General features: G+C 46.6%; 2 protein-coding genes across 9 annotated transcripts in view; both read left to right on the top strand.

Moving 5' to 3' along the window:
* Positions 1 to 27568, top strand: part of ATG7 (autophagy related 7) — a 295536-nt gene that overhangs the window by 14950 nt on the left and 253018 nt on the right. For 2 of the 5 annotated variants that reach the window (XM_060161167.1, XM_060161166.1), the window contains exon 1: positions 18776 to 18885. The exons of 1 other annotated variant lie outside the window; for it this stretch is intronic. The gene's annotated coding sequence lies outside the window, so the exon portion shown is untranslated. Of the gene's footprint in view, positions 1 to 18775; positions 18886 to 27568 lie in introns of those variants that run through there. 2 more of the 5 variants (XM_060161165.1, XM_060161158.1) reach the window with 2 other exon arrangements.
* Positions 1 to 27568, top strand: part of HRH1 (histamine receptor H1) — an 80242-nt gene that overhangs the window by 43209 nt on the left and 9465 nt on the right. The window contains exon 1 of one of the 4 annotated variants that reach the window (XM_060161170.1): positions 18833 to 18885. The exons of 2 other annotated variants lie outside the window; for them this stretch is intronic. The gene's annotated coding sequence lies outside the window, so the exon portion shown is untranslated. Of the gene's footprint in view, positions 1 to 18832; positions 18886 to 20019; positions 20052 to 27568 lie in introns of those variants that run through there. One more of the 4 variants, XM_060161171.1, reaches the window with a different exon arrangement.

Raw genomic sequence — 27568 nt, 5'->3', positions numbered from 1 at the left:
TCCCAAATATTACCATTTCCGCATGCAACCAACGTAAACAATTTTGAATGACTCTTCAGTATATCCCAAATATTACCATTTCCGTATGCAACCAACACAAACAATTTTGAATGACATACTTTACGTGGAGGTGGTTGGAGGGACTAATTCTTCAGACTCTAGTGTGTACTTTACACTTACAGCAGATCTCAGTTCAGACCCACCACATGCAAGAACTCACCAGTCACCTGTGGCTGGTGGCCACATGTCCTGTGGTGCAAGCCCAGGCCGCCGGCACTGGAGAGCCACAGTGGGGAGTTCAGCCCCCACCCACCTCTGCTGGTCAGATCTTCATTGTAGGGTCCAAGCCTCATAGTAAGATAATTACGGTACTGGAGGATTTACACTGTGGTGTGAGCTTTATAGGCAAGGTCTTATTTGAGCCTCACACCCACCCTGTGAGATATGTACCGTTATCCCTATTCTACAGGTGAAACGGTTCAGGCACTGAAAGTTTCAGCAGCTCGCCTATAGTCCTGTTTCCTATTAGTGGTGACTCCAGGATTCCAATGCAGATCTCTTTGACTCAGGTCTTGTGTTCATCCATGAAACATACTGCCAGCCCCAGGAGACACACATTCTCATTCACCTCAGGGCCTTTGCACGTGCTTTTCCCTCTGCCTTCAGTGCCCCCGCCCTGCCTAGCTAATTCCCACTTTTCCTTCAGGTCATGGTTTGGACTATGCCTCCTCCAGGAAGCCTTCCCCACATACATCCTCCCTATCTTGGGCAGGGTGAGCCACCTCCCCAGCGCCCCTGGTGTCCCTGTTCCCCGGCCATAGCACTCATTGTGCCATGTTGTAACTGCCTGTTTACCTGTCTGTTCGCCTCCTGTCTGTCTGGCCCATCACAGTCCTCCCAGCATAGCACAGAGCCTGGCACGTGGTAGGGACCCAGGCATATCTGTCACATGCTGTTAGGGATCCAAGATGCTGCCTGGCTGAAGACGTACACAATTGACCACCACTGTTGGTTCTGTTACAGATGTTCCCCAGATAAGGAACCTTAGGAACAGTCACTGTGGTTGATATGTGTAATAGTCACAACTGGCAGCCATTCCCCTGTTTCCTGGCAAAGAGAACCCTCATTTTGTTTGGGTAACTACCCGTCAGGGAAGGTGATCCTGTTTTTAGCTCAGCCAATGCTGGGAAATCTACCCCCATTGCTGGTGAGTCACTCAGTAGTGGACTTAAGGCATGAGGAAAGTTAGTGGGCCTGGGATCTAGGTGTTTCTAGAAAAGATCTCCTTGATCTTAGGGAAGAAACTCAAAGGGCAGGATGTTGTCATGTCTGGGTGTGACCTCCAGGTATTGGCAGCCATCTTGTGACCAAGAGGTGGTCTCTGAGGCCATTCCTGACAGACACTGAGGATGGCAGAGCCAAAAGGTGGAAAAGGAGTCCTTGATGACGTCCTTGAGGAGCTGAATTAACCAACCCTGGAGCTGCCCTAACTTGGGATTTCTCGTTAGAGGGAGGATACATTTCCTTATTACTACAGCCAAGTGAGTTGGGGTTTTCTATTCCTTTTAGCCTAAATCATCCCAACAATTACACTGTGGTGGAGAGATAGTACAGTCTGAGAGCTGGTGGAGAACAGAGCAGGGATGTGGGCTCCAGCTCTGGCATTGATGGCCTGGGACCTCTTTGTACAAAGCTCGGATGCCACTTCTCCACAAAGCCTTCCCAGAGGCCCACGAGAAGGTGGGACCTCCCTCCTCTGGGTTCATCTGTCTGTGTGTCTCCGTGACCCCTGCTTGCGTCTTCTCTCCCTGCGGCTCATGGGCTCTCCGAGAGTGGGGCTTGTGCGTTTGTCATTTCTGTGTCCCCATGGTTGTACCTTGCACATAGTAGGTGCTTGAAAAATCATTGGGCTAATTAAGTGGAAGGATGAGTACATTAATATTGCTACTTCCTAACTCACAAGAGAGAAGATATTTCCCCTAAGCATTCCATCTGGCTGACAGATGAGTAATCGTTTCCTGGCTCTGAGGCTCAGCTGCTTCATTTGTAAAATGGGAAAGTTAGACTAGATCTTCAGCTCAAAGAGACTCCATGACTTGATAGCGTTATACAGTGAAGGACTGCTATGTGCCAGGCTGTGCGATACAGGGAATTAGACACATTCCCGTCTGTCAAGATGCTCAGGGTCTAGGGTGGAGGTTCTTCACCTTTAAGGGGGGAACAGACCCCTTTGGTGGCCTCTTCCCAGAAAACTGCTCCTGCCCTCAGAATTCCATGGACGGTTGTAGGGGATCCATTCAACTAGAAAAAGGCATGCCGAGGCCCAGCCCTGCCTTCCAGCACTGTCTGAGCTGGAACAGGGGAAACAAAGGAAGAATACCATCCTTCCAGAGGGGCCCTCTGGGCAGAAGGGGAGGCAGCATCTCCACTTCCAGAGGTGCGGACAGAGGCAAGCCCTGGTGACTCCAGGAGAGGGACTGGAGCTCCGCAGGAGTTCAGGGGAAGGCCCTGCTGCTGGTGTAGGAGTTCGACAGGTGCTCAGAGGGAGGAAGGCGCACACCCCAAGGTGGGGAAGGCACCTCGTATTACGGAAGTGTGCCCCAGAACAAAGCGGGACAGGAGACTGGGGAGGTGGTGGAGGGCAGGGGAGGGGTGGAATTCCACATGGGAGAGGAGCCCAGGGGACGGGGCTGGATACAGGGTGCTTCGGGGTGTGCCAAGAGTGGAGAGCAGGGTGGGAAATCTCGACAGAGGTTTGTAAGGACCTAACATCAGACGCGGGCTTCCAGAAACCAGACTGAAAAATCAGCGCAACCTCAGGCTCTGTTGGTCAAGGGTCGTTGAGAGGGAACTGCCCCCCTGAGAGGGAACCACCCGGGGAGGAAAGCTCCCCTATCCGGGCTTTGTTCTGAGCCCGCTGAGCTGCGCGCAGGTAGCTTGGCCAGCTCGGAAAAATAAAAATAAAAGCATTGTGTGGTCACGTGGCGGCTCTTAACGCGGGACCCCTGGACCCAGCCTCCAGGGGCTGTTGTTAGCATTTCAGGAAGTTCAGGGAAATCATTTACCTGCTGCCCAGGCCTCCGTTTCTGCCGGAATTGCCTCGACGTGGCGTCTCCGCACGACACCCTCACACGGGGTAGGTGCCGGGTGGATGGGACAGGATGCCTTCGAGTAATTCAAAGCTAGGAAAGTGGAGTCTCCCTTAATACATTTACTTTCGTGGTGGATGAAATTATTTCACGCAGGAAAGATTAAAAGAAGCCTTTGTTTGGCAACCAATTAACTAGATCACTTCTAAGGTTCCTTCCAGCTTTTAGCATCCCGACCCTTTGCGGTGTTGGACCCCGGGCTCCCCGCCCACCTCCATCCAGGGCCAGGCTGGCCTTTGAGCTAGTTACACTCCTGCTTCTGCCTCTTCCTTAATCAAAAGGAATGGGGAGATGGGGAGGTGGTCTGTCGAGGGCCTATTGACCTCGATGTGCCAAAAATCATTTAATCATTTCACAATACCATGAGGGGGGGTGGGATCACGATTCCCATTTGACAGATGCATTCACTGAGGCTCAGTGAGATGTGCACATTCATCCATTAGACAAATATGAATTAAGGACCTGGTATATGATGGGTCCTGAGGTGGAAGCTGGAGGTACAACAGAGAACAGAATAAAAGTGTTCCGTACACTCCTGTCTAGGAGGGGAGAGAGGGCCCTGATGAAATCACCCCACAGATAAATGGTGTTAGGAGAATTTAGTCTGGGCTAGGAAGAGCTTCCTGAAGGAGGTGATGTTTGAGCCAAGATTGGAAGCACGAGTAGGTATTAACCAGGCAGAGGGATGGGCCCTTGGCAAGCAGAGGGAATAGCACTTACAGAGCCCTTGAGACAAGAAGGAGCTTAGAGTTTTCCAAGGACTAAGAGGTGTGTGTGGCGAGGGCGTGATGTAAGGTGCCGCGCAGTGTCATTGAAGAGGTAGGCGGGATCAGCTCCAGACAGCGTCGTAGGCCTTGAGTGCATAGAGAGGACACAGAGAAAGAGAACCCACTGTGTGCCAGGCTGGCATATGTGTGATCTCCTCTGCTCCCCCAAGCCACCCATCCCATTTCCACACGGGAGAACTGAGGCTCAGAGAGGGCAGGTGACTGCGGGTCACGCCGCTCGTCAGAGGCAGAGCCAGCCTTCCCTGATCCACAGCCTGGGCCCTCCTCAGCTCCCCAGCTCAGGCCTGGACCCACCAGCAGCCAGCCCTCCCTCCCAGTACCTCAACCCTCCTTTTCCAGTGGGAGATTTCCTGTAGGGAGAGCCCAGCCGGGCTCTGCTCGGCCCCACCTTTTGGCTTCTTGTCTGTCTCTGTGGCATCCTTGCTTGGAATAAGAGAAAGAAACTTGGGGTCTGGTAACCGTATTCCGCTGAGCCTAATTAAGATGCAGATTTGTACAGTTAACGAAGAAGGCAATTCAGAGGCAATTTCGCCGGTGACACGGGACTCGGTGCATCTCTGCTTGGTTGGCAGGTCTGAGGATAGGGGAAGTGTATGCGCCGACACCCACCAAGCTGCATCTGGCTGGGCTCCAGGGGTAAAGTTTTCCTGCCGGAGCAAGATAACCCACCTCAGGAAGAACACATCGTGCAGAAACTGTTCGGATCACGTGACCCCTGATGTAGGGAGCACCAAGTTCCGGGCTCCTGCCACCTTCCTCCCCTCTGGGCCCCATGACCCCCACCTGCAGGCTCTGCCCTGCCCTGGCATCTTGATGTGGGCAAGGAGGGGTTGAAGCAGTTCCCTGGAACCAGACTACCTGGGTTCAAATCCCAGCTCTACCACTCCTTGGCTGTGTGTCTTTGGGCAAGTTTCTTAACCTCTCTGGGCTTCAGTTTCCTCTTCCATGAAATGAGACACTGATAGCATCACCTGATAAGGCTGCTGTGAAGATGAAATGAGGTAGTGCATGGAAAGCACTTGGCAAGCACCTGGCCCATGAATGTTGGACGTTTTCATTAGCTCTGCCAGTTCCCCAGATTCCGTATGGGTAGTTCTACCCACAAAGCCTAGGCTAACAGAGTTCTCATTGCTGCTGTCAGAGGCCCACTGTCTTAGAGTTAGACTTTCTTCAGGTCCTGGAGGCCCCATCCTTGTGGTCCATCTGGCTGTGAAGCTGGGGTGCACCCAATACCTGCCCTTTTGCATGGATGGCCACCTGTCGGTTGGCTGTTTTCCCATTTTAGATGTCAGAATTGGCCTGCTAACCTGCACTTAACCTGTGGCACCCGACCCACTCCGTCCCACCACCACCTCTATGGCCCCTCTACCTGTGGCCAGATGTATTTATTTATAAATGTTATTCCACTGACATCATCATTATTAGAGCTGATATTTTTGGAGTGTTCCCTGTGTCGAGCTCTTTACCTTTAATTATGTTATTGCATCCCCACCACAATTTACAGATGTAGAAACTGAGGCTCAGCGAGTGACTTGCCCAAGGTCACACAGCTGGTACAGGGTAGAACTGGAGCTCAAACCATGTCTGTCTGACTCCTAACCTCATTCGTAAGCCCTCTAGTCAAGCTGCTTTTCAAGTCCCAAGTGCCTGCTGTGTGCCAGGCCCTGTGCCCTGCGCCTGGGGCAGAGAGACAGCTGTCTTTATCCTCACGGAGCACAAAGACTTGAAGGAGGGGACAGACAATGACAGAGCAGGGTGGAAGTGTGGTGGTGGAGGGGACTCGGGAGTGGCGTGTGCGGGGCCGTGGAGAGGACCTTAGTCTTCCTAGGGAGGAGTCAAGAAAAGAAGGGGGGCTTCCCTGGTGGCGCAGTGGTTGAGAGTCCGCCTGCCGATGCAGGGGACGTGGGTTCATGCCCCGGTACGGGAGGATCCCACATGCCACGGAGCGGCTGGGCCCGTGAGCCATGGGCACTGAGCCTGTGCGTCCAGAGCCTGTGCTCCGCAACGGGAGAGGCCGCAACAGTGAGAAGCCGGAGTACCGCAAAAAAAAAAAAAAAAAGAAAAAGAAAAGGAAAGAAGGGATCTCAGAGGAGAGAACACTGGGCCTGAGGGTTGAAGAAGAGTGGAAGTCTCTGGAGGTTTGCAGTGGAAAGGGTGTGACTGGAGGAAGGAGCGGCAGGTGCAGTGGCATTGAGGTGTGAGGTACTGGGGTGCGTTGCAGTTTAGGGGCCAGGGATCACCAGTGGGCAGAGAGCAGCAGTGGGAGGGAGAGGCAGGAAAGGTAGGTAGAGGCCAGGTCATGCTGAGCGTCAAAGGCCAGGCTAAGTCAGAACTGACTAGAGGTAGGGAGTGGTGGCCTGGAGTCTGAGCTTCTCCACTTACCTGCTGTGTGACCTTGGACAAGACCCTTTACCTCTCTGAGTCTTGGTTTCTTCATCTATAAAATGGAGGAGGACTAATCAAAAGGCCTCTCTCCTAGGGTAGTTGTGAGGAGATGCACAAAAACAGAGCACAGTCTCTACGGAGTGCACCGTTAATCAGCACAAAGCGCTTCCTCTTGCTGGCCAGGCGAGGGGTGGGGGGAGTGAATCAGGAGCCCCTGCGTGAGAGCTGGGCGCTGTGAAGAAGAATCAAGCAGGCTAAGAGGTTAGATATGACACGAGAGAAGGCTTGGGGAGGAGAATTATTTAGACCAAACCGACAAGGAAGGTGGCATCCGAGCAGAGATCTGAACGAGGTGGAGTGCACCATGGGAAGGTTTTAATTAGCAGTTTTGCGCCCAAAGCAGGCAGCTAACAGGGCCCTCAAAGCAGCGTTGTCAAGTCATAAGGAAAGGGTGCAGCCAGGCGCTACATGTGGGCTCCTACTCCAGTGAATTGCAACCGTAGATGCCAAGCTCTTTTATTTCCAACTGTGATGGGAGTACCTATTGTCAACATGTAAATCTGACAAATTGAGAAATGAAACAGCATTTCATAATCACAAGTAGGCCTTTTTCGGTTATCTTTCATGATCACAGCTAGGTCTGGCCCCCTCTCCAGTTATGGCTACATCCAGGGCAGCTGCAAAACGCAGGGCTTGGGCTTCCCCAGGTAGGACCAGAGAGCAAACCCTGGGCAGCTCAAGTTAGGATGATACATGCAGAGGATTTAGATGAACATTGACAGAGACTGGGATTTCAAGATTCTCTTCTGTTCTCATTTGCCCGGGCGGGTTCACAACCCTACCTGGAGTCTAAGTGTGCTTCTCATGGTCTGGGAAAGGACTGGGGGCCACTTTGTCCTGTGGGCTTAGATGCAGAAAGGTTGGGCTCTTGGCCAGTCTCTGTTGTTTGGGACAGTGTTTCTTAGACCACCGATAACAGAATTATCTGGGACTCCTTATTAAAAATGCAGCCTCCAGGCCTTGTCCCCGACCTCCTGAGTGCAGGTCCCTGGAATCTGCGTTTTACAAGCTCCCCAGTGGTTCTCATGCACTGCAACGTTGGGGGGCGGTGGACGGGTCGGGGCACCCATCAGAAGAATAGTTGTAATTGGGACTGTCCTGGGACCGTCAGGGCATGCGCTTGCTGTCCTGCTGGCTGCTGGCTCTTCCCGGCCAGGTTGGTGGCGGGGTGGGGCGTGGGGAGGGAGGCTGGCCACATCCCACGGTATGTATTTTACGTGTTTTTGCCTCGGAGAGAACTGCGGCAGGAATAAAGGCAAGGAATTTCAGGAGCTGGTGTCTGTCATGCTGTGAGGCAGCGTGTGTGAGAAGCTCTGCCGTACTTCAAATGAGAAGAAAAAAGAACTGATATATACATTCTGCAGGCAAATGTGTCACTTTCAGATGGATTCTTTCCAGCCTGGACACAATTTTTATTTCTCTCTGGTGAGTCACTGTAGAAACTGCCTTTTTCTCGCTGCCTCTTGTGAACAAAGGACACATTTCAGGGAGAGGCTGAAACCTCCCAGGAACAGGACTGGGACATTTCCCCTTCACCAAGTCCAGTTAGAGGAGCCAGTGAGGCCATCACAGAGCCCCGCCCAGTCCTGTGCTGTGGAGGAGCCACAGAGACTCCTGACAACCGAGGGGATGGTCGTGCTGCCCTTAATAATCAGCCATCCTGTTTAGCTCAGATCTTGCCCTCTCTTGTCTTGTTTTCAGACTGTCTGGCTGCCATCCTGCTGGTTTTAATGAGAAAACATTCCCAAGTACCTTCTGACATTCATTCATGCATCCATCAGTTGTGTAGCATAGTAATTAGAGCACGGGTTCTGGGAGCCATCCTCCAGTGGCTTTCCATCTCACGCAAAGTCAGAGCTAAAGTCCCTCCCACATCTGCAAGGCCCTCTGTGATCTAATCCCTGTCACCTCTCTAACTTCATCTCCCGCTCACTCAGCCCTAGCCATACTAACTTCCTTGCTGTTTATTGAACACGTCAAAGATGTGTCCACCCCAGGACCTTTGCACAGGCTGTTTCCTCCTCCTGTGATGCTCTTTACCCCAGATGTCTGCAAGACTCATTCCCTCACTTCCTTTAGGTCTCTGCTTAGAAGTCACCACATTACCCTGACCATCCTAAATAAAATAGCACTCACCCCAAACGTCACTAACCCCCTGTTTTCCTCAGAGCGTTTATCAATACCTCACATAGTATTTATTTACTTGTGTGTTTTTTGGGTTTTTTTTCTTTTATGATCTGTCTCTCCTCATCAGAATGATATCTTCTTATGGATGGGAACTCTGACTTGGTTACTCCTGTTTTCCCAACATCTGGAGTATATCAAGTGCATTTTAAGCCCTTAATAAGTAATGATCAGTTGATTGAATGAATGAATGCCTGGCTCTCTTCCTTACTAGCTGTGTGACCTGGAGCTCCTTAGCATCTCTGAGCCTCAGTTTCCAAGTCTATAAAATGAGCAAGGTTATGGGGGTTTGCATTGTAAATGAGACAGTGCATAAGTGCTTAGCGTGGAGACCAGCGCACTCCAAGTCCTCAGTAAATGATGACTGACCTTAGACTATTCTTACTTAGACCAACAAAGTAAGACAGAATGTGCTAAAGAAAATGAAAGAGATTTGCAAAAGGGCTGTTGTGTTGAGAGGTGGCAGCAGTCCCACCCAGATGGCTGGAATCAAGAAAGGCTTCTCAGCGGGGATGGCATTGGAGCCGGGCCTCTGGGTTGGACAGGCTCTCAGCAGGTCATACTCAGTTTGAGGAATGATAGTACAGGATGAAGGAGCAGTGCGAGTGAAGAGGCAAAAGGGAGAGCGGTCAGGCATGCTTCCTGAACTTCAGGGACTGCAAAACACGGGGAGGGTGGGGGGAAGCAGAATAAGGTGGAAGCATTTTTTTTTCTCCCTGGAAGAAGAGAAACCGGTGAGTGCAACAATAGAACTAAGAGAAAGTCTGATTTTCGGTCTCCTTTTTAGGGCAGACGGCTTTGCAGTCAGTAAAGCAATCCCTGGGCATCATTTTGTTGGCTCTCCACAATTCCTTCTCTAGGGAGGCAGGATTTATTAGGTGTTTGTAGTTCTACTCTGGAGGTCACCTGCAAATAACCCTGAATGGAGTATCACATCCCTACAATACCTATTGGTTATGGTGGAATTTCTGGGCACGGTGGTTTCCTTCTGTCTTGTAGACTAGGAAGAAATTCGCAGCACAGGTGTACGGGGAAACCAAGAAGGAAGGTGTGAGGCAGAAAGACTAAATGGTTAACTTAAGAAAACAGGAGGACTAACATTTTTCATTCATTCATTCATTCATTCAATGAACACTGAGCACTTACATGCACGAGACAGTATATTCAGGCCAAGGGCCCAGTGGCCAAGACTTCAGACACTTTGTATATGTTTAATTTTCTACCTGATTGAAAAAGACATTTCTGTAACTTAAGGGAAGTTGGGGAGGCCGCACAGGTTTCATCTCAAATGTCAACTCCAATTGATTTATTATGGCTGCCCAGAGAGGGTTTCTGAGACAACAGTGTGGACTCAGCAGAAAGGAATCTGGTGATTGATTAGTAATGTCTGCCATGGGTCTAAGCGGGAGAACAGTAGGTCAGATACTGCTCATTTGCAGGAGTGAGATGTGTATACACCTATAATATGCTGACCTGAGGGTTTGCAACAGAAGAAAATAATTTCTTGAGTCTGCACGGTTGGTGAGGGTGATGTGGCTGATAGCTCACCATGGAGAGCTCTGGGCATTCAGGACAACAAAGGGGGAGGAACTGATGCCCCAGGACGATAACTCAGAAAGGTAGGTCCCCTCAAAGGGGTGGTGTCCCCAGACTTTTACAGTTGTCTCGTCCACCTCTCAGTGGACACTCGCTTAATGCATCCTCCCCAAGCATTAAACTTTGTTCTCATAGAAGCATTCTTTTTGCACTCATATTTCACCTTCCTGTGTCATATGTAATTTGCTAATTGGTATACAGTAAATGCAATCAGAACACACAAATTTGGAAACAGAGCTCTTAGTTTTTGTACAACACAATGGTTGGGAACAGAAGGTGTAAAACTAGAGGTGTTGGGTCGCTGTGTTTACTTGGGGGTGGAGGGTGGCGAATTTTGGTTAATCCAGTGAATCAGTTAAGTGGAGGTTAGTGAAGAGAGCTACTCCTGTAAACAAATAGTTGTCTTTAAAAAAAAAGAATTCACTCTTCATATTCTGTTTTGTAACCATTTTTTTCCCCCTAAACAAAGAGTAGAGGCATCTTTTTATGTCATCAAATACCTTCTCACGACAGTATTATAGATGGCTACCTGGGATTTAGTGATAGGGATCTACCATTAAATTGATCCCTTTTTGTTGGACCTTTATGTAGTCTCCAGTTTGGGACTATTACAGGGAACGTTGCCTTTCAGCTCCTCCAGTGGGTGGTGGAGAGCTATGAACAGTGAGGGTGGGAGGAGCAGAGATGGACAGGAAAAGGGACTGGAAGGTGGGGATGTAAAACGGGGCAGCCTCTGTGGAGAACAGTATGGCAGTTCCTCAAAAAGCCAAACATAGAATCACCATATGACCATCAACTCCACTTCTGGGTATTTGTCTGAAAGGATTGAAAGCAGTGTCTTGAAGACATACTTGTACACCTGTGTTCATAGCAACATTATTCACGGTGGCAGAAGGGTGAAAGCAACCCAGTGTCCAGTGACAGATGAATGGATAAACAAAGTGTGGTCTATAAATACAGTGGAATATTATTCAGCCTTAAAAAGGAGGGAAATTCTGACACATGAGATAACATGGATGAACCTTGAGGACATTATGTGAAGTGAAATAAGCCAGAACACAAAGGACAAATACTGCATAAGATTTTACTTATCTGAGGTTCCTAGAGCAGTCGAATTCCTAGAGACAGAAAGTAGAAGGGTGGTTGCCAGAGGCGGGGAGGGGGGGCGGGGAGCTGTCATTTAACGGGGACAGAGTTTCAGTTTTGCAAGATGACAAGAGTTCTGGAGATTGGTTGTGGAACAGTATGAATATACTTAACACTACTGAACTTTACACTTAGAAATGGTTAAGATGGTAAACTCTGTGTTATGTGTATTTTACCACAATTTAGAAAAGGTTTTTTTAAAGGAAACATGTGAGTAGATGTAGACATTAAGTATCCACAGCTGCTAAGATTATCCAAAAATGAGGCAAGCAGACATTGTGTACCAGCTGAAGAAGCGCCTGAGTCTGATCCGGTCTCTGGAACCAGCGGCCAGTTTGCAGAGGGACAGAGGAGCCACTAAACTGGACCCTGGGTGTGCGTTCGGCAGCGTCAGACCGGGAGGTGCTGCAAACTCCTAGGCTCTTCCAGTGAACACATGACAGGAAATGCAAAGGATGGATGGGAACCCATAAATTAAAAGAGGCCTAAGAGATCAGATTTTTCAGATGGGCCAGAATGTAGTGTCCAGAGATGCACATTTGGGTAATAAAACAAACAAACAAACAAACAAAAGACATAGGAAGTGATTCCTTAAAAGTCAGGATAGTGGTTACCGTGCGGGCTGTGAGTGGGATGGGACATGTGCACTGGGCTTCCAGGATTGGGGGCAAAGTGCTGTTTCTTTTCTGAGTGGTGTTTGCCTTATGATAATCCACTAATTCATACGCTAGATGTGTGGTTTTCTGTGTTTATGTTTTATTTTACAACAACAATAAAAAAAAAAACCCTTTTTAAAAGGAAGGGTGGGGGCTTCCCTGGTGGCGCAGTGGTTGAGAGTCCGCCTGCCGATGCAGGGGACACGGGTTCGTGCCCCGGTCCGGGAGGATCCCACATGCCGTGGAGCAACTAAGCCCGTGTGCCACAAGTACTGAGCTTGCGTTCTAGAGCCCGCAAGCCATAACTACTGAGCCCGGGAGCCACAACACTGAAGCCCGTGCGCCTAGAGCCTGTGCTCTGCAACAAGAGAAGCCACTGCAATGAGACACCCGCGCACCGCAACGAAGAGTAGCCCCCGCTCACTGCAACTAGAGAAAGCCCGCACCCAGCAACGGAGCCCCAGTGCAGCCAAAAATAAATGAATACATCTTTTTTTTTAAAAAAAAAAAAAAGGAAAGGAGGAGATTTTGGGTACAGACAGAGAGAAGAGTCACGCTGATCCAGATAAAACCCAGGTTCTGCCTCCTGTCAGCTCCGTGACCTGTGGGGAGTTACTTAACCTCACAGTGTCCTCATCTGGAAAAGAAGTTATAATAGTACTTAGCTCCTAGCATTGTGCTGGCCTTTTAATAAGACAACGCATGCAATCCCCTAGCACCACGCCTGGCCCAGAGCAAGTGCTGTGAATGTGAGTTGTTGTGCTCCTGGAAATAAGAAGCCCCAAATGCCATTCTCATCTCCACTCCGACCTGCTGCGTCATCCTGGTAAAGTTGCTTCTCTGTGGTTGGAGGCCTCCTTTCCCTGATAATCCCCGTCGCATGTAAGATTGTTAACCAAGGTGGTAGGTTGCTTGCTGGGACCTGTGGAGCTCAAGGCTGAGCCTGCCCAAGCTTGCGTTTCCTCCAACAAAGCCTCCGTCATCCCAGGAAGCAGCAGGCGAGGAGAGGTGTGGAATTGTCAACGCTTCCCATGTCACCGGCAGGTGAAAATGCACCCCCAGACACAGGACCGAGACAGTAAATTGCTTTCTGTCATTTTCTGCAGGGAGAATCACGCTGTTTTTACCCTAGTAAGCTTGGGCTGTCTCCCATAAGCATCGGTTGCCCTCTACTGCCTTTATCAGGCTGGGGGAACATGGAGAACAGCCGAGTGGAGGGCAGTGACAGCAACCTCGGGGGAGGGTTACCTGCCCATCGGAGCCACTTTGGACAGAATACTGCTTCCCCGGTAGCGTGAAAGTGACGGCCAGTCCTCGGTTGCTTAACTGAGCTAATGGGGGAAATCAAGTCACACGGAGAGCCTGGAGTCGCCGCTCCCTGAAGTATCTGGACAAAGGAATATGTTTGCAAGAAAATTTAATTTTACGTCTAACAGTTCAGTCCATGTCCTGGTAGCCACTAGACACCTCCACTCACCCCACCTTGGATTCCCAGGAAGATTCCCTCTGAAGATCCCTTTCAACTGGCAAATCCTTTCATGTTAGGAAACCCCTCCCACCTCCACTCCATCTCGAATGCTGTAAGGAGCTGCCTGGTTTCTTATTTATTTATTTACTTACTTATTTATTAATTATTGTGGTAAAATATACATAGCATAAAATTTACTATTTTCACCATTTTTAAAGTGTCCAGTTCAGTGGCATTAGGTACATTCACATTGCTGTACAACTGTCACCACCCTTCATCTCTAGAAATTTTTTCATCTTGCAAAACTGAAACTCTGTACCCATTAAACATTGACTCCCCATTCCCCCACCTCCAGCCCCTGGCAACCACCATTCTACTTTCTGTCTGTATGAATTTGACTCTTCTAGGTATGAATAGAATCATAGTGTTTGTCTTTTTGTGACTGGCTATGTCACTTAGCATAATGTCCTCAAAGTTCATCCATGTCATGGCAGGTGTCAGAATTCCATTCCTTTTTCAGGCTGAGTAATATTCCATTGTATGGGATGCCCACGTTTTGTTTATCCATTTATCCATCGATGGATACTTGCGTCGGTTCCACCCTTTGGCTATTGTGAATGATGCTGCTATGAACATGGGTATATAAGTTTTTCCTTAAAATTGTTCATCAATCCTTCATTCCAGTTATTGGGTAGTTATTGTGATTTTTATGGGGTACGAATAGGTACTCATAGTTTGCTAACACGTCTCTTTAGCACTTACCCCCTGGGCTTAGGAACTGGAGAAAGAGCGAAGTAGCAGGAGGCAGGGGCCAGGTGGGGGTGAGGGACAAAGCAACCAGATCATGGGGTCCATTCCCGTCTGGAACTTCCCTGGATTGGGAAGTCTCTCTTGACAGCCAATTATGTAAACTGGGATTCTTTTCCATTTCATGGTGTCCATGATTGTTTTCATAAGAAGCTAAGTGGTTTACATGTGATTACAAATCCCAGGTGTTGTGTGGAATTTTAACTAAAATACCAAAATCTAAGGCTCTCTGCCTGTCACTTACCCCTTTGTTCAACTTCCTCTCAGTTCACGGCACTATTTAAATTGCTTATAACCTGTGGAGGTTTTAGTGAGTTCTAGAAAACAAGGAGAGGGAAAAACTGGTGGAGAAAAGCAGGATTGCACATTTAGGAAAAAGACAGCAGACTGACAGAAAGCAACGGTGGTCCAAGTTGCCGACTGCTCAAGTGCTGTGTGGCAGGCCGACTTACATGCATGTCAAGGCTGAGCAAGTGGTCCCCTATATCCAGGGTGGTTTCAAGGCACTGGGAAGCATCCACCCTCCACCCTGAAACAACCCTCTCTCCTTCTCCCAGTCAAGGTGCCTCGCCTTCCACCCTTCGAGCAGTAGTAGTTGTTTAAATGGGTCAGAAAGAATTTTCCCTTTTCGGAGCTACTCTCTTAAATGCAGGTGCTCCATAAAGAGCAAACTGAATTTTCAAGCAATAAGGACTTTCTGGGTTCACCTAGCTTGGTGGTTAAAAAACTGTGCTGTGAGGGCTTCTGGGGAGTTTGGGGCGAAGAGAAAGGGAGAGCCTGTGGCAGATGGGGCTGCGGGTCCACTGCTTCTTCACTCCAACCAGAGCGGTCTGCTTTTATCTGACAGAAATTTTTACGAGAACCCGTAGTTGCACTCCCAAGGAAGGGGGTCGGGGGGGAGCTTGACAGCCTCTGATGTAGCGCAAACCCCTTGTTTGACGGAGGGGATGCAGAGAAGTTGAGAGAAGGGTTCAAAGTCCCACAGCAAATTCATTCAACAGATACTCACCGAGCACCTGCTGTGGGCCAAATACACAGCAGAGAAAGATGTGCGCACACATCCCGTGCCATGAAGAGTGGGCTCTTGTGTGCAGGGTGACTGCACAGCAGCCTTCCCCACCCATGGCACGCGACCCTCACGCCCCACAGCAGTGACGCCGTCTCTCCTGGACACGCCAGAGGGAACAGGCGCGCCTTCTCTCCAGGGCATTGTCAGTCCCCCCCCCGCACTGTTTCATGTGCTGTGTGCCGTGTGCCAGCATGGGAGGCTCCAGGCTGATCCAGACACGGCTCTGCTTCCGAGTAACCTCCCGCTTAAAGAGGCAGAAGCTCTGCTGAAATGACCACGTTACAGAGTCAGCACTCAACGTCCCAAGGAGGCACTGATGCCTTTGCAGCCTTGGTGTTTGGCTGGGGGAGAGAAGAGACCTATGTAGCCAGGGGAGGTGGCACTGGAGCTGGGCCTGTCTTATCTTCCCAGCTTTTAGGTTCAGAATTTGGACGTCAGAGTCAGGCAGCCCAGCAGGGCCGTATAATAGTGTGGGCTTGGGCAAGGGATGGGGACAGAGTCTCAGCTGAAAAATGTGGGTGATAATAACAGTTCCCACCTCAGGGGGATGCTGTGAGGATTAAATGAGATGATGCATGTCCGACTCAGCCTCAGTAAACGTGGTTCTTATTTCTAGGCTTTAGAGATAAGGTGATGGTGGGAGAGAAGCACTGCAGACAGAGGCACCACCCAGCCACAGAGCAGAGAGGGGAGAGCGCGCAGTGTTGAACAGGATGTGCCATCCACTTGTGCTGAGAGCAGAGGAAAGGAGATGCGTGGGAAACAGCTGGGAAAAGTGGATCCAGGCAACAGAGGGGCCCCTCTGACCCCAAACTGAGGACCTGCGCCCCCTGAAGTCATTTATTAGCTCTAATAGTTGTCTTGGAGAGTCCTTAGGATTTTCTATGTGCAAGATTGTGTTATCTGCAAATAGAGACAGTTTTACATCTTCCATCAAGCTTAAATGCCTTTGTTTTGTCTCCATGCCTTGTTTCTGCATTGCTTTTAATTCCTTTTGGTTTTGACTAGGTGAGAACCAGGTGTGGCTATAGAGTCAGGCATCCCTAGCAGGAAGAACAAACAGCATTTGCAAAGGTATAGGGGATGAAAGAGCCAGACCTATTCAGGGAAGGTGGAGTGTCAAAAGATGAGGCTACCCAGTAAGTTGGGTCCAGATGAAGAAGGTTCTTGTATGATAGGGTCAAAGGTTTTAACATATACCCTGTCACTGCCTGGCCCTCTGCTTCAGTTTCCAGAGCAGGATCTGTTTCTGAATGTTCGTCTCTTGGGCTTTTGTTGTGCTTATTGCAGGAATGAATAAAGAAGAGAAGGCACTGGGACAGCTAAGTGGATTTATGGTGCCCTTCAACAGGTCAGAGAGATTGGAGAGTGGGTAGGAATAGAGCAGTGCCAATGCAAGCTGAAGTTTTTTGCTGGGGGGAAGGGAGATTTGAGGGCAAGCAGCTGACACAGGAAGCGGCACTATGGCATGACAGATGGGAGAAGAGGTTCTTTAGAATTTTTTTTTTTTTTTGCCTCTTTGAGAGTCTTCAGTAAATGTTTAAGTTATTTTCCATCTTTCTTTTTTTTTTTTCCTGGATGTTGGACTTGAGTTTCTTCTGAATGTAATACCATGGTTGGACTGGACACAAGGCAGCCCAGTTTTATTTGGGTTACACTTGAATGATACCTACGGGGCTTACCCTATGTATCCTGTTACATCCTGACAGCAGTGGCAAGTCACTAAAAGAGTTTCAAATAGGAGGGAGGAGTGGTTGAACTAGTGGTTTTAGAAAGATTATCTGCCTTTTGTGTGTAGGATGGGCTGAAGGGGCCAAGACCAGGATGGGGATGGCCAGCTGGGAAGCTGTTGGGACGGTGGAGAGGAGGAGATACGTGTTATCAAAGTCTGCACCACAGAAGGTAGCACTCATGGTCATCACCTCCACCCTTCAGTAATCTGTGGTGCAAAATCTTAAAGCAGTGAGGGGGCAGCAGCTGGGAAGGAAAGTGCCTTTACCTTGGGGTAATTAAGATCTTAGTCATATCCTAAGGCCCTGGATTGTCCTTGTGTAAATACACACCCAGAAGGAAATTTGTTTGAGCAGCACAGGACTTTGGTCTGCCCCTTGAGACTTGCCTTTGCCTTCTGCAGGGTTTGGAGGAATCTAGAGAGAAATACTTTTTTTTTTTTTGTCTCTTGACTCACACACACCCTCCACGAACTCTCCCTCTGGGAGTGAGTAAAGTCTGTGCTTACATTTGCCGAAGGAAACAGCCCGAAGTAAGGTTTGCTGTCAGTCACTGGGGAGGTGATGGCTGTGGACTGGCCAATTAATCAGGAAGACAGAAAGTTCTTGGATGGACTAGGACCCAGCCTCAGCATTCCCTAAAGCACTTTGGAACGAGGGGGAGCAGTGGGCGTCTTAGTCACGTTTGCATCTCCAGCAGCTTGGCCTTGCGTAACACCTGGTACCACGTTATTGCCTAATTAATAGTTCCTGAATGCATTAATGAATTAGCATCACATGAAACCCTGAAAACGGTCGTGTTGAGTCAGGACTCATGTGCTAAAGGCAGGGTTTCTCCATTTACTCATTCATCATTTACTGAGCTCCTCCTACCACTGTGCTTCGGGTTAGGACAATGGTTTGAAATCTTGGCTACAGTTGGAGAGTTTTTGAAAATCCTAAGACCCAGACCACACTCCAGACCAAATAAATCAGAATCATGTCCAAGGGTGGGACCTAGGCATTAGCATTTTTTTAAAGCTCCCCGTGTGATTCCAATGTGTAGCTAAGGTTGAAAACCACTGGGCTAAGTGCTGAATTATAAGTGAATATCATATTGCCTCTGCCCTTGTAAGGATCAGTCTAATGAAGGAGGCCTGATTTCATTTATTCATTCATTTATTCATTCAGTAGAAGACAGAGATTTAAATGTCTTGATAGAGATAAGGAAACAATACTGTGGGATCCCAGAGGAAGGAATGCTTAGAGGTGGCTAAATGATGGGTTTTGTACAATAAATAGAAGTTCATCAATAACTCCCTTCCTCCCTCTCTGTGTCCCTCCCTCCCTCCATTCTTCCCTCCCTTTGTTCCCACCTTCCTCCCTTCCTTTCTCTTTTCTTCCCATCTTCTTTATCAACCTTGCCACAACCCCCTCCCCTCTTTTCATCCTTCTCACCTACTTTGTTCCGGGCAGGCTCTGAAGTAGGCCCAGAAGGAGACAATAGTAAACAAAGATGTGGTCCCAACCCTCAAAGCACATTCTCTTCCAGGAGGAGGGAGTAACATGTACAGAGCCCAAAGCCTGAAAGAACCTGAGTGTTTGGGAATAGTGAACTCATTTTTACTGGAGTTGAGTGGGTCAGACACAAAGGAAATGTCATGCCAGCAACCTGAAGAGTTTTCACTTTTCCTTAGAGGCATTTAGGAGCAAAACAATTGTATGATGAGATTTAAAACAGTATTTACTGCATTTTAGGTGGTACTTTATGACTCTAAATGGTACTCAGATGTGGCATTAATTAACACTGACTCACATGGGCTTGCAGTCCTTCTGACTACATCCAGGAGAGTCTCCATTTGGTGCTGGTAGGTCTTTAACACCTATCTTACACCTGCTCATCTTTTTTTTTTTTTTTTTTTTTAACAAAGCAGATCCTTCCTCGAAATGTCTGGCTAGACTTCAGTCACACTGTTTTTTGCCACTCTATTTATTCTTACGGAAAGTTTCTATAGGTGACAAAAAACAGATGACTAGTTTTTCATATATAGTAAAATGAAGTTAAGCTAAAAAAATAAAGGTGGATCCATTAGAAAATATACAAAGGAAATGATGGTATAAGAGACACATAGATCCAGTGAAGATTATGATGGGGGTAGGTAAATAACTGAAGGAGAGAGAAAATTAATCAGTTTTTCTTTTTATGGTTCATGCTTTTGGTGTCAGATCTAAGAACTCTTTGCCTTGGCCTGGACCCTGAAGATTTTGTCTAATGTGTTTTTCTAAAAGTTTTATGGTTTTATGTTTTACCTTTATGTCTGTGAACCATTTTGAGTGCATTTTTTTTAATGAAGTATGAGATTTCAGTTTTTTCCTATGGATGTCCAATTGCTCCAGCACCATTTGTTGAAAATACCCTTTCCTCAGTTAAATTGATATTGCATCTTTGTCAAAAATCTCTTGGGCATATTTGTGTGAGTCTGTTTCTTGGTTCTCTATCCTGTTCCATTATTCTCCACTGATACCACAGTCTTGATTACTGTAGCTATATAATAAGTCTTGAAATCACACAGACTGATTTCTTCCATTTTATTTTTCTTGCTTAAGATTATTTTAGCTATTTCTAGTTCCTTTGCCTTTCCATATAGATTTTAGAATACTCTTGTCCTTCCCTGTAAGACATCTTGCTGAGATCTGGATAGAAATTGCATTAAATCTGTACGTCAATTTGAGGAGAACTGACTTATTTACTATGCTTACTTATTTCCTATGAATCTTCTAAGCTGTGGACATGTGTATCTCTCCATTTACTTAGATCTTTTATTTCTTTCATTAGTGTTTTGTAGTTTTCAGCATAAAAGTCCTGTACAGGTTCTTCATATGAGAATGTATTGACTTTCCTTTATTCCTTAAGGATATTTTCATTGAGTGTAAGATTTGACAGTTCTTTTCTTTCAGCATCTGAGAAGCATTGTGTCATTTCCTGCCCATCTCCATACTTTCTGAGGAGAAATCTGCTGTCATTCTTATTATGGTAAGATGTTTTTTCACTGGCAGCTTTCAAGATTTCTTTCTTTGTCTTTAATTTTTAGAAGTTTAATTATTATGTGTTTTGGTGTGGGTGTTTTTTTTGGGGGGGGCTGGGAGGTTATCCTGTTTGAGGTTCATTTACCTTCTTGATTCTGTAGGTTTATGTCTCTTGTCAAATTTAGGAAGTTTTCAGCCATTATGTCTTCAAGTATCTTTTCATCCCCAACCCTCTTTTTCATCAACTTCCAAGACTATGATTACAGGAATGTTAACTCTTGTGTTACTGTCCCACAGGTCCCTGGGACTATGGGGTTTTTGTTTTGTTTTTGGCTTTTGGTTTTTTTCAGTCTCTTTTTCTTCTGATGTTCAGATTGGGTAATTTCTATTGTTCTGTCTTCTAGTTCATTGACTCTTTCCTCAGCTTCCTCCATCCTGATGTTGAACCCTTCCTTTGAGGGTTTGTTTTTTTTTCAGTTATTAGATTTTTCAGTTTGAAAATTTCCGTGTGGTTCGTCTTTTTATCTTCCGTTTCTTTGCTGGGACTTGTTACTTTTTCATTTGTTTCAAACATGTTCCCATTTGGACATTGAGTATTTTTATGTTGATTACTTTAAAATATTTGTCAGATAATCCGAACGTCTCTGTCATCACTGGCTCATTACTTCCAGGTGGGAATAGAAGTCCAGGTTCCCCACTTGGCTTCTGTGACAGTTGAAGGGGGAGGGGGCCTTCATTACTGATAAGTGGGGTGGGCGGGGAGGAGTTCTGGCTCCCCACCAGGCCCCCAGGGATAACTCCCTGGCTGGGAGGCGTTGATGTGCCTCCACTTGCACTGTGGAGGTGGATGCAGGGCTTGTCTCCACCTGATGGAGATGAAAGTCCCTACTAGGGATTGTAGGGATACCACCCCAGTGAGGGGGGGGTCACCTTGTCATAGCCTGACAAGGGGAGAAATCTTGGCTCCCCACTCAGCCTTTGCTGGAGAGGATGGGAACAGGGCTCCAGTGTTTTCTGTGGTGTTTGGCTGCAGTAGAGCAGTTATTGCCTAGAAGTTTTCTGTTTTCCTGGCCTGCACCTTTCTTGTGTTTATGTCTAGACACAGCAGGCTTTTACTGTGGCTTTTTTTTTGGTTTGTGCCCTCTGGTGTTTTGAGTTGCCAACTTCTTTAGCTCAAAGTCTCAGATGTATTTGGCCAAATGAAAACCCAGGGGACTCATTGCTGTGTCATTCTTTGGGTCCTGGATTCCAAAGAAATCCAAAGAATAACTAGTGTGCCTTTGCCTCTCCATTTTTCAGAGTCATCGTATGTTTATTTTAAATATGATGTCCAGGGTTTTCTAATTGTACTTAGCAGAAGAATAGGGGAAAGTACCTGTACCCCATCTTCCTTGAAGCAGATGTCTTAGTATGTTTTAAAAGCTTCCCAGGATCTTGGTATGTTTTAAAAGCTCTCCAGGCCAAGGTTGAGGACCACTGGTATAGGCTGTAAGCTCCATGAGGACAGGAATTGTGTTTATCCTTCACCTGTCATAACATTTGTACCTGATCCCTTGATATGTAAAGACTTTTTGGGCAGACGGATGGATGGATGGATGGAAGGAAGGGAGAATGGGTGGAGAGATAGATGGATGGATGGATGAGTGAATGAATGAATGGCAGGATGGAACCAGCAGCCAGACTGTTTCACACACACACCTGTGCCCCAGTACATACCTGTCACTGAGAAGTCTGGCCCTCGAACCAGTGGGAGGGCTTGACCAGCTGGTGGCGCTGAAGAGCCCTGGTGTGGGGTTGGGGTGGCCCCTGCACAGCCAGGCACCCGGTCACCTGATTGAAGGAGGAAGAGACATTAAAGAAAGTCCTGATCACCTGGGAGCTCTCGCTTGTAAACACTGCATCTGCCTCTCCTTTCTCTTCTGCTAGCTCTTTTATTTTACTTCAGTATCGTAAATTTTTTTTCTTAAGAAGAGGACAGTCTGGATAACTTTGGTCTTTGAAAAGCCTTTCTCACAGCTTAATCTCCAGGGATTTGGAACAGAAAGAAAACATTTTTCATGTCCTGAAATGATACGTGTGCATGTGCTGGGCCTGGTACCGTGTTTGCTGCGTCCTTGACTAATGTCAGCACGGATGTTCATATTTCCAGTTCCATGAAATCATTATTTAAAACATTTATTCACTTTCCTCTCTTTCTCACTGTAGTGAAAAGGAGGGTTAGTGAGGGTGGGGAGGGGGGTGTCTGCAGCTCATTCAAATGTCTTAGCAGGTGCGTATCACTTGGGCCTTTAAATGAAACTTGCTTTTCAGTCACCCTTGGAGCTTAGTGCAGGGCAACCAATAAACTGCCGAAGTCTCTGTTTGCACATCTCTAAAATGGGGGCAAGAATGATTCCTTTCTTATGAGGTTACCAGCACTGTGAGGATTAAATGAGGAAGACCTCCCAGCCCAGTGCAGGTATGTAGAAAGTCTTTGAAATATTACTTTTCTGTTTCTCCATTGCTTTTCTAGGCCAGAGGATAAGAAATAATGGAGCTGGACTTTTTATACTTCTTTTCTTGGCCATTTAGTGATGATTAACCTTCAGCTTCCCTTTCCTTTACCTAATTAAAAAAATCGCAGCCTGTCACACCAGGGGTGGGGGACGGAAAGGGCAGACAAACAATCAAGCAAGTCCAACCTTCCAAAACTCTTGAACCAAATTATACAAGGAGAGAAAACCATAGAGGTACACGAAGAAAGGGATGATGTAGCTAAATCATTTCTGTGTTTCCACTTCTGATGATTAACTGAGAAGTTATGTGTAGCATTTCACTCTGCTTCCTTTATAACAAACCATGAGGTACATTTTGTCTAAAACTTAGTACCAGCTAAAGTTGTCCTTCTGCTAAGCAACTAGTTTGCTTCCATTTAAATGACACTAGAATCTTGTAATTGATCCCGTTTTCCTCTTTGCTCTGGCTCCTGGGAAACTCAGAGTCAAAACTGTGGCCCAACTATAGTGGTTCTTTAGGACCCACCTTTAGTTTCATCCTTCTTTGTCTAACAAGTCTTTATTTCCTTAAAAAAAAAAATCCTGTGGTAGGTATTTTGGGGTGCAACAGTAGTGCACCAAAATAGATTTTTAAAACAGACAGATCTGGAAACCCAGGCAGCTTCTTTCCTGGACCACTGAATTTCTTTTTGAACAACTTTATTGAGGTATAATTTACATGCCATGAAGTTCACTCATTCTAAGTGAATTGTACAATTCAATTATTTTTAGCAAATGCACAGAGTTATACAGTCATCATCGCAATCCAATTTTAGAACGTTGTCAACACTTCCAAAGACTCCTTCCATTCCCATCCCCAGTCAACCACTAATAATAAACCCTAGGCAACCACTAATCCACTTTTTATCTCTATGGATTTGCTATTCTGGACATTTCATATAAATGGAATCCTACAATATGTGACCTTTTGTGTCTGGATTCTTTCATTTAGCATGATGTTTTTGCAGTTCATCTGTATTATAGCATGGATTAGTACTTTGTTCCTTTTATTGACAAATAATATATGGATATATCATATTTTGATTATCCACTCACCAGTTGATAGACATTTGGGTTGTTTTCAGTTTTTGGCTGTTATGAATAGAGCTAGAAATATTCACACACAAATACATGGACATATATCTTCAGGTCTCTTGGGCATATGTCTAGATATGGAATCGCAGAACCATCTGGTAACCATGTTTAACTGTTAAGGAACTGCCAGACTTTCCACAGTGGCTGTTCCATTTTACATTCCCAGCAATAGTATATGAGGCTTCTAATTTCTCTACATCCTCATCAGTATTTATTACTGTCTGTCTTTTGAAATTATAGTCATCCTGGTGGGTGTGCAGTGGTGTCTCATCATGGTTTCGATTTGCATTTCCCTAATGACTAACGATGTTGAACATCTTTTCATGGGCTTGTGAGCCATTCCTATATCTTCTTTGGTGAAATATCTATTCAAATCCTTTTCCCATTTTTACATTGGGTTATTTGTCTTCTTATTATTGAGTCGTAAGAGTTCTTTATATACTCTGGATACGTCAGATATATGATCTATCAAATATATGATATACAAACATTTTCTCCCATTCTGTAGCTTTGCAGTTTCTTAGGGAATTTTTTAGTTGTGATGAAGTCCAATTGAGCAATTTTTTTCCTTTATTGGTTGCGCCTTTGGTGTTGTGTCTAAGAAATCTTTGGCTAACTCAAGGTCATAAAGATTTTCTTTTCTTTCTTCTAAAATTTTTGAGAGGTTTGGCTCTTACATTTAGGACTTTGGTCTGTATTGGGTTAGTCTTTGTGTATGGTGTGAGGGAAAGGTCCAAGTTCATCTTTGTGCACGGAGATATCAGCCATTCCAGCACGTGCATTATTGCATTTGTCTGCTGCCTTCTGTCACCTCCTCTCCTTCTGCCTGGAGGTGAGCAACACTGCCCCCCAGCGGCAGCCTCGGCCCTCACTTCCCTGTCACTTCGGTTCACGAGACCAACAGACTCTTGACTGCACAACTCTGATTCCAGTTTTCTGGAGGAAGAATTGGACTGATTGGCCCATTTGGGATCAGAAGACAATTTTTTTTTGGTCCCGTCACGTGTGCCTAGGTGTCGAGTTTACATGATGTGACTTTGGCGGCCAGGGCCCATCCCTAGGTGGGTGGCGGTTCTCAGAGAGGAGGCTTGGTATGAGCTGGGCAAATACCCCAAAGGTGTCTCTCCAGGGTCATTATCTCATATTCAGCACCCTGGATCCCCTGTGAACTAGAGTCACACTTCCAGTTCAGGGCTCACGGGTCAGATCCCCCAAATGTCTTTTTGCCTGACCTGTGTTTAAGTGTCCAAGAAAACAAATGAAACAACTGACTAATTGACAACATTAAAAACTAAAAGATTTCATGCAAAAATTCAGTTTTTAGGCTTCATTTTAAAATTAGGGAGATCTGGGCCTGCTGCGGTTGGTGGCATCTGAGTGGCAGCTGTCCTCTTTAGACAAAGCGTACCCTCTCCTGGCTGCCCCAGCCCCCATCTCTCTGTCGTGCTCCACACACAGTCCTCTGTTCTTATTAACTTTTCCTGCCTGACTCTGTAGACATTTGAATATGTACCTCCACCCACCCCTGAAAAATCTTCAGGGCCACTGCCTGCCCACAAGGTCATCTGCCTCTGGAGTCTTACGCAGAAGCAAACTGCGGGCCCAGCATTGCCCTAGATTCCGAGTCAGCCACACTCCCGCAGCACTGGGCTCCTAGCGGAATTTTGCTGTTTGCATTCGGCTCTCTGCACCACTGCCAGTGGCATTGATAAACCTGGGTGTTTTATGGAAATGATGTCCGGGACAGACTCGATGAGAATATGCCGTCCTTGGGGCCCCCTCGTGCATGGCATCTCTTTCTTAGAATTAGAGCAAAGAATTTAATGTTCTGGCTTACTTGACCACAATAACCGTCCAATGCAAGTGGGGCAGAGGGCAGAGCAGTTGGAATGGGGAGTGATGGGTTGAGGCAGTTTAGAATGTATCAAGAAAGGAATCCCAAACTCTCACTTTTTACTAAAGAAAATAAAAGATGTTCTAAGGATGTGGAAGACATTAAAAATTTTTTTTCCCAGTGGAATAAATCTATTTTATTTTGTTTTCTAAAAGGAGTGCAGTTAGTTCTTATTCTCCCTATTATAAAACTAAGATGTCTTTGTTGTTGAAATCTTGGAAAATACCAAAGATGATAAATATCATTTACTACCCAGAGGAAACCACTGTTAACATAGCAGAGACTCACTCTCTCTCTAAGCCTGTTAATAGAGTTGACATCATCCTGTACAAACAATGTCTGTTGTAAATTTAATTTCATCATAATCATTTTCCCATATCATTACTGGTGCCCCATAAATGTGATTATCGATGACTGTAGCTATCCCATAATATGTGTAGTTCCCAAATGTTAAATTATTTCCTTTTATTTCCTACCATGAATAATGTTGCAGTAAGCATTTTTGTGCGTAGATATTTATTCATGTTTTGGATTAACATGAGAGAAATTTCCAGAGGTTTCCGAGAAAACGTAGGAAAGTTTGCTGGAAGGTATTAATACTCATCAATAGGACAAGTCTTATCTCAAATTTGTGTTGGCTTAGAGACCCCTGTGAAAAGTATGCCCACACCTTCTGCATTTAGGTCCTGCTTCCTGTGTCTTCTGCTGCGCTTTATCCATGTGCGTCTTTTTTTAAGGCTCATCCGGTAAACTTCTTCTGAGCATCTGTCGTGTGCCAGCACAGCAGAATGGCAGGTGTGGCCCCACCATCAGGCAGGGCGTGGCCCCTTTATGGCCCTGGGTGTTGGCCTTCAGAAACAGTGGGCACACTCCCTGTGCTAGAGGTACCCCCTTGTAGTTGGAGAGAACCAAGTAAAGAAAGAATGACAAGATAGCTGATGTAAAGGGGAGTGTTGGAACTGTTGTGGAACACAGAAAGAGGAGCAGCTAAGAGCTTCGAGGCAAGAGGGCGCTCCAGGCAGGGGAAACAGCACAGGCAAAGGCATAGAGGGTAAAAGTGAATCCTTATACCTAGGCCCCAACCTGCGTCTCCAGACTCCTCATTCTGTGCTCGAGTCACTTCCAGCGATTCCCTCCCGGCTCCTCAAACTCAGCTCTGTACATTTATTCTTTCTTTTACTCACCCTTACATTCCTCTTTCTTCCTCCCTGCAAACTTCTACTCATCCTTCAAAGCCCAGTCACACATCACCCATTCTGTGATGTCCTTCTTGACATTCCCACTGTACCTTGGGAGAGGCTGTTCCTCCCTCCCCTGTCCTGCCACCTGCTTTGATCTTACCTCAGTTATCACACTTGTCCCAGTTGCATTGTAGAATTTTTAACTTAATTTTTCTGATGCTGTTTGTTTATCTTTTGCCTTTATTCTCATCCTAATTGACAAATTCCTTGAAGTCAGGGGCAGTGTATCAGTTAGGATTCGGTTTGGGTGTGCATGATAGAAAAGCCAAGCTAATCCAGATGTGGTTCTAGCTGGTATGGCAGCTCCATGATCATCAGGGACCTCAACTCCTTCCAAATTACCGCTTCACCTTCCTCATTTTGAGCCTCTTCCTCATGGTCCCAAGATGGCTGCTTAAGCTCTATTCATCCTGTCAACATTCCAGCCAGCTGGAAGGATGAAGAGCCAAAGAAAAGAACACATCCTCCCTTTAGGGTTGCTTTCTGGAAGTTGCAAACTACGTTTTCATTTCCATTTCATTGGAACTTAGTCACATGGTCATACCCAGCCACAAAGGAGCCTGGGAAATGTAGTCTCTATTCCAGGCAGCCATGTTTTCAGTTAAATAACAGAAGTCTATTTCTAAATAGAAGAGAACTGATATTGGGAAACTGTTAGCATTTTCTGCCACAGTGAAAAACAGGGAGAGGTCAAGGATGATTCTTCTGAGCTCAGCAGGGCTGGCTGTGGGGTCGGTGTGTCACTCACCAAGAAATGGAA

The sequence above is a fragment of the Lagenorhynchus albirostris genome, chromosome 10 (assembly GCF_949774975.1).
Source record: "Lagenorhynchus albirostris chromosome 10, mLagAlb1.1, whole genome shotgun sequence".
Taxonomy (NCBI): domain Eukaryota; kingdom Metazoa; phylum Chordata; class Mammalia; order Artiodactyla; family Delphinidae; genus Lagenorhynchus; species Lagenorhynchus albirostris.
The sequence above is the reverse complement of the archived record's forward strand: the minus strand, read 5'-3'. Positions and strand labels throughout refer to the sequence as shown.